The sequence below is a fragment of the Lactuca sativa genome, chromosome 6, assembly GCF_002870075.4.
Source record: "Lactuca sativa cultivar Salinas chromosome 6, Lsat_Salinas_v11, whole genome shotgun sequence".
NCBI classification, from domain to species: domain Eukaryota; kingdom Viridiplantae; phylum Streptophyta; class Magnoliopsida; order Asterales; family Asteraceae; genus Lactuca; species Lactuca sativa.
Window position 1 is genome coordinate 189786019 of NC_056628.2, and position 7128 is coordinate 189793146.

At 41.0% G+C, this 7128-nt stretch overlaps 1 long non-coding RNA gene across 1 annotated transcript; it reads right to left on the minus strand.

The window, feature by feature from the left end:
• Window positions 1-3534: 3534 nt before the first annotated feature.
• On the minus strand, window positions 3535-6400 carry LOC122194652 (uncharacterized). Its single transcript, XR_006184014.2, has 3 exons — window positions 5210-6400; window positions 4830-4894; window positions 3535-3720 (listed from the first exon to the last, which is right to left on the minus strand). It is a non-coding gene; the product is annotated as an uncharacterized LOC122194652 (long non-coding RNA).
• Window positions 6401-7128: the final 728 nt, after the last annotated feature.

Genomic DNA, 7128 nt, shown 5'->3' on the forward strand with positions numbered 1-7128 from the left:
AAGGGTTGTGGTTGTTCCATGTGTGAGATAAGTAGGTCTTAATGGATTAAGACCCTGGATTAAGAGCTTTATGGACGTCCCAAGTGATAAAGTTTGAGACTTTATGAATCTTAGGCATATTTGGCCTAAGGATCTGAAGTTTGGGCTTAAGAGCTTAAGTCATTAAGAAGTTATGTGGACTTGATGAGCAGCGAAGTTACGCCCCGCGTAACAAAGGAGTACGCCTCGCGTAGCGGGTCAGTGCCCCGATCCCCAATTGCAAATCAGCGTGTACGCCCAGCGTACCAATGAGGGTACGCCCAGCGTACTCCCTCTGTTGAGTTTTCATTTTGGGCCTTAGGGATTGGGCTGTTATTGGGCTGCTGGATTTTTGGGCCGTGGCTGGACATTTTGGATGGAGTATTGTGGACTCATTAATTGTTATGGGCCATGATTCTAGGCCCATTTAGTGAGGTAGGCCCAATTTAGTAAATTGGGCCAATATTGGGAATTGCTTTGGACTTTTGGTCTTTGGGCCATTATGGGGCTTGAGAGCTTATCTAGTGTTGGGCCTTTCAAAATTTGATTGTGGGCCTTAGTCTTGGGCCGGATTGAGTTAAGGGGTAAATTGGTCAATTTACCCTTGGAAGGATATTGTGCTTGGTCTAATGTTTGTTTTACTGTTTCGGATAGTTCAGGATTTTCGGTGAGGCGGTGATTCGGGAATCTGCTTCTTCAGTTCAGAGTTTCGGCAGTGCGAGGTGAGTTATCCTCACTATATCAACAGGGTCTAAGGCACCAAGGCCGGCCCTTTATCGGATTGAGATCCGGGTGTTTGTTGTTATGTTATTGCTTTGATATGTTTGCATCCTGGTAGCTAGGATGGTATATGCTAGTGACCGGTTAGGTCGGTATCCAGGTTAGGATGATGATATGTTATGTGATCTGCTAGATCGGCTTGTTGACTGTGATTTGTTATATGATTGTATGTTTTATGTGCACATGGTTGTTGGACTGGGGTTGGGTTGAGGCGGGTCCTGCTTTGTGCTGTAGGCCAAGATACCTAGGGCGGACCGGTTATCCCGAAGGCCCAGCGAGTGGTTTGGATAGGCTGTAGGCCCCAAGAGGGCGAACCAGACATGCCGAGGCTCGGAGAGTGGACCAGGCCGACTGAAGTCCCAGTGCGGGCGGACCAGTCATACTGTAGACTTAGAGAGTGGACCAGGTGGATTGAAGGCCCGGTGCGGGCGGACCAATCACACTGCAGACTCGATGTATATGGCTAGACTCGAAGGGTGGACCAGGTGGACTGTTGGCCGGTGCGGCGGACCAGTCACACAGTAGACCCGAAATGCATGGTTGTTCTGTGTTCTGATATGATATGTCATGTTATGCGAGTATGGTATATGTGGTTGGTATTTTGGGGGTATCTCACTAAGCTTTCGGGCTTACAGTTGTGGTTTAATGTTTTTCAGGTTCTTCAGGAGACCGTGGCAAGGCAAAGGCGTGATCGTACCGCTCCTCATGATTATGTTTTATGATGTGATTCTGGGAAGACTCTGATAATAATTGTATTGAAAACCTTTTTGTAATAACATTAAGAAAATGGGTTGTTTTTGAAAAGTTAAAATTGGTTGAATTTTTATGGTCGTTAGATTTCGGATGGTTCTAACTCTGAACCAGAAGTCAACAACCTACCTCAAGTAGTTCAGAACCCAAATCTCAACCCCCGACTTGCATTTCAAGGTCCCACACCCTTGTGGGCGACAAACTTGAATCGTTGGAGTAATGAGCAGGGTCAACCATTACCCTTCGATGGAGACTGAAGCTTTTTCAATCTCAGTGAAGGAGGCTCGGTTGACCGAGTCCTACCCATTATTGTTTGCGGGATTGCTCGGGATATCGAGCAAGGTCGGGCAACCATCGACCGAGTCATGGAAGTTGACGCCAATTCTTGTGTTAACACGATCCACATTCGCCAACTCGAAGAAGCCATGGAAAGGACTAGGAGAACCAATGAGGCCCTGCAGCAAGAGCTAGCTGCATCCCGCGTTGAGGTTATAGAACTTCGAGTGTGTCAAAGAGCTCATGAGCGACACTTTCAAGACGTAGTACGTCAACTGGCAGATCTGAGGGTTCGCCCGAGGAATACACGTCGCCAGTAGAAGATGTCTAGCTCATCTTTCCTTTTGATTTAAGGAATAGCCTTTCTTGCCTATGCTTTAAGTAGCACTTGTCTGTAAATTAGTCCTGTCTTTCAAATACTTTAATTAGACTTCTAAACTGTCAACATTTTCCCTATGCTATGATGTAAGACCTATATTTAGGTCATTTTTCCCGAACTTATTTACATCTTATATACCAATAATGTCGACGGTTATCTAATCTATTCAGAAATTCATACTCTCATTTGTTATCGAACTATGGTGACTTAGTTCTCAAGACACTTTCATTTGCTATACTATTGGATTCTTATCATTGTTTTTATCTTTTAAACTTGAAGTTGAAAGATGCCTCCTCGCAGAAATCCAATATGTAACAATATTAACGAAGCACCAATACCACCACCTCCTCAGTTCGATGCTGCTATGTTCCAAGCAGCTGTCACGGCGGCCGTAGCGGCTGCCATGTCACACATCAACACTCCTGTCGCTAGTGGATCGGGAATTGGTGCACCTCTTTCCAACCATGGCGAGAGTCATGGGCACTCTCGAGAGTGCACCTACAAAGATTTTACAAATGCCAAACCCAGGAATTTCAATGGAACTGGAGGGGTTATGATTTTAAGGCAGTGGATAGAAAAGACAGAAGCGGTCTTTGAAATTTGCGCCTGCCTAGAGAACAACAAGGTCAAGTTTGCTACTTGTACCTTTTCTGACAGGGCTTTAACTTGGTGGACTGGCTACGTTAAGTCACTGACTCTAATAGTGGCAAATTCGATAAGCTAGGAGAACTTAAAAGCCATGCTGATGAGAGAGTACTGTCCACGAGAGGAAATTCAAAAACTCGAGCCGGAACTCTGGGGTCTTGAAATGGTTGGTTCTGACGTATCAACCTATACTAATAGATTCTATGATCTGGCAATTCTTTGCCCGGATATGGTTGCTCTACAGAGCAAGAAAATAGAGAGATATTTGGGGACTGTCGCCCCAGATTCATTCAAATGTGTTAGCATCAAGGCCTTTTACTTTTGACAGCGCCAAAGAACTCAAAGATTACTGCACCCGAGCAACAAAAGGGAAACAACAACAACAACAACAACAAAGCAAAAAGGCTGGAACAAGAAGAAAAGCAGGTCTTCACAAGAATCCTCAAAGAAACAACTGCTAGTTACAATCAATGCTGATATTGTACCTCCTATTGTCCCTACTAATCCCTTACCAGCTAAGCCTTATGCTGGTAATCTCCCTAAGTGCAGCAAGTGCAATTTTCACCATAACGGAAATTGCCGAGAGATGTTTTGTCATAACTATAACGTCATGATTTTTTGCTCAAAGTTTTATTTTCATTTATTCTAAAATCTTTTAACGGAAAATGCAACGGAAGACTGTAAACATTGTTTATTTCAAAAACATTTCAAACTACAACGTTACGTTCAATTCAAAACCAAAATATCAAAAGTATTTAATTGTAGCGAAGGCATAAGTTCCAAAATTAAATAACGTTTCCAAGTGGAATCTTTATTCTAATGATAAACTACCCAAAGTGACCTCATCTCACCAAGCCAAGCTCCTAAGCTACCTGTACCAATCGTAAAGGCACAAAGCAAAGAAACAAGTGTCAGCAAATGCTTCGTGAGCCAATAGAAGTTTGTACACAACCAAAGGGAAAACATAACATCCCCTAACGGGTCAATCATTCAAATTATGATCATATAAACAAAATTGACATATCAATCAATAATCAATCATCTTTCGCATAAAATTCAATCATTCAATTTTTGTATCATCCATTTACATATCATTCATTAGTGTAACATCAATCATATTTCATGCATAATCATATCATAGTCATACATCATCATATCAAAGGAATCTATCATAATCGTATAGGCGTAGGTAGTCTCATAGTGATACCTAATCCCAAGGGAAAAACTCGTTCGCCACTTGTGTGCCTGGCCAGCCAAATGCTTTAGGTGGTTCGCAACTCCCACCCGTCACACCGACCCCAAGACTCTAGTTTCACTACTCCGACTATTCAATGTACAAGTACATCGCGGTGTCGTTCGAGTGTTGGTACAAACGGTGACATTCGTACGCCACCTCCCAACACCTACGTGATGTTTGTACAAGCCTCGTTCGAATGGCCAACATCACTCCAGTCCGCAAACACCGAAGTGTACGCGTACCATGTGTCGCACGGGCATCTAGAAAGACCGAGCAACTCGTAAATGGCTTAAGCTCTTTTCCTAGAAGGTATTTTTCAACCAACCATGCTCGAATGTATCCGGATAGGGTTTCATGCTAAGTGCTAGGTTCTACCCTTGCCCCCTATGCATAACCTCGCATAATCGATCGTAAATCAAGCACAAGCATGCAATATTCGTATTATCATAATCAATATTCATAACAATTATACTAAGAAGATACTCAACAAGGTCATAGTCAAATATCAAACATTTCATATAGCATATCATAGTTGCAATTAACTGTATTAAGTACCAAGATACGCATATCAACCAAATTTACTAAGCATGCAAATATCACAGAAGGCAAAACAATGACATATCTTATACTGCACATATAGGCATAATATCAACAATTAATAATATTTTAATTTGACTAATCGAGCCGTTTTCGAAAAGTAGTTTTCGACTATGTACAGAGTTTATGAAAAGTCTACTGACTCACCTTATCTTTTCGGCTTTGCTATCGCTTCAACACGTAACTTTGTAGGTCCGTAATTCAACAAATACCTTAATATTAATTGAGCGGTCAATGTCAATTCCTCATAATATCGAGTTGTGAAAAAAAATGTCTGATCGTAGATATCGTGGTGCATCAAAACCATCCAATACAACCAATTATCATTTTATTATTATATTTAATAACATGATTGTGACGTTAATTTAAACCACCAATAGGTTTAAATCTCAACGTAATCAAGATTACCACATTAATTTATTATCAACTTATTTATCTAAACGTAAACAAATGAATTGATATTTTAATAGTACTAAAATGTCCATATAACCCAATTTGTAGACTACTATGTTTATAGGCAGCAATACCTTCACAAACTAGAGACATGCACGTGATGGGTTCTCCTTGCACACAACCTGATGCATCAGCTACAAAGCAACTTTTGTTCCTTCATTATTTTTTTCTGGAAAACTCAGCATACCTCATACAACCAAAACAAATATTTTGGAGCAATATCACCACATTTCATGAGCCATCAGCACCTCACTGGAAAACAAACAAATTAGGTCTGGCCGTCGTCTCTCTAGCTATACAGATGAAGCCTTCCATGGATCTAAAAATTTATCAATCCATGCTCATTCATTTTCTCAGCCTGATGCCTCTCTGTTTTGGACCGAGTACACCGAACACAACAAATATAAGACATCGGCTTTGCTCAACACTTTCAACATAAAGCATGTAAGAACACCACTGACCCGTATCCTCGTTATTCTCGGTGCATACCCTGATGTCAGAAAAATCCTCACTCTCGACCACCGGTGAGGGCATGTATTCTTTAATGTCATTGGCATCGAGGTGGGAACAAGAAGACCCACCACTTTTCTACGATGTTATTGAGGCTTAGCAAAAGTATTAAATACAACAAAACCCATATCGATTTGTCTGATTCTTATTGCTCTCTGTAAAGAATTCCATCAATATCAGAAAAAAACCACAACAACACAACCATATATTAATATGCACGCGATGCTCTGCACCTCTCTCGCTCCTTATTCGGTTTTTCATAGCTTCTTGTGGTCGATTGGTAGGGGCTGGTCAACAAAGAAAGATGGTAACGGGAGTTACAGGTAGTCGCCGGAAAGCTCGTATCCTCGCCCGAGTTTTAGCCATGCCTGAAATCTTCACCACTTCCAAGCAATTCCCGCCGGGAAAAGAAGAAGAACATAACACTGGCTCTTATTCTCTTTCTCTTTCACTCACTTCTCTCCATATTTGTCTTTCTCTAGTCGGCGTAGGTATAGCAGCCTCAAAGAGGTTTGATCGGTTTTTTTTTTTTTGTTTTTAAAGTAGTGAGCGGACAAGGTAATGAAACGATCAATTTGAACGATTAATTCCTCCAAATTGAATATACGTTATTAAAAACTTACAACTTTGGTCCATGCAGTTTAGCCATAATAATACTTTATACCCCAAAACCCAAAAGCACTACCTTCTATATTTTCAAATATGTGACTTTAACCCTTAGACTTTGTTTATACCTTTTGTGGGTTATATTTATGTTAACTACCCCAGCAAATCAATTAGTTAATTTATATGTATTTTAATTACATACAAATTCTTTTTAATGTTAATTAACACCATTTTATTTATTTCTTTCATTTTATCATCACAAACATCGAAACCATTTTTACAAGAATAACTATTCAAGTAACGAAAAACTAGCATTGTTAACGGACGGATTTTCGGGTCGTTACAATAACTGCAACAGGAAAGGACATACCGCTCGATTCTGTAAGTCACCATCTCAACCGATTAACCAAGTACCTGTTGGTGGAGTAGGCCAAGCCTGCTATGGTTGTGGCGAGGTTGGTCATTTCAAGAGAGACTGTCCGAAGGCAGGAAATGCTAGCAGAGTGGGAAGAGTTCTAGCTATAGGCCACGAGGAATCCGTAGTTGATCCTACGATAGTTACTGGTATGTTTCTCCTCGATAATTCATATGCATGCATACTTTTCGACAGTGGAGCGGAGAAAAGTTTCGTAAACCAGAAATTTGCACACTTGCTTAAACAAAAACCACGTGCACTAGAGGAATCATTCACTGTAGAAATGGAAAACAGGAAAACGGAAAGTACTAACTGCATATACATAGGTTGTAATCTAACTCTAGATGGTCATTCTTTCAAAATAGACCTCATGCTGGTCCCAATTAAAAGTTTCGACGTCATAATCGGGATGGATTGGTTAAGTCATCTTCGCGCCGACATCATGTTCTTTGAGAAAGCAGT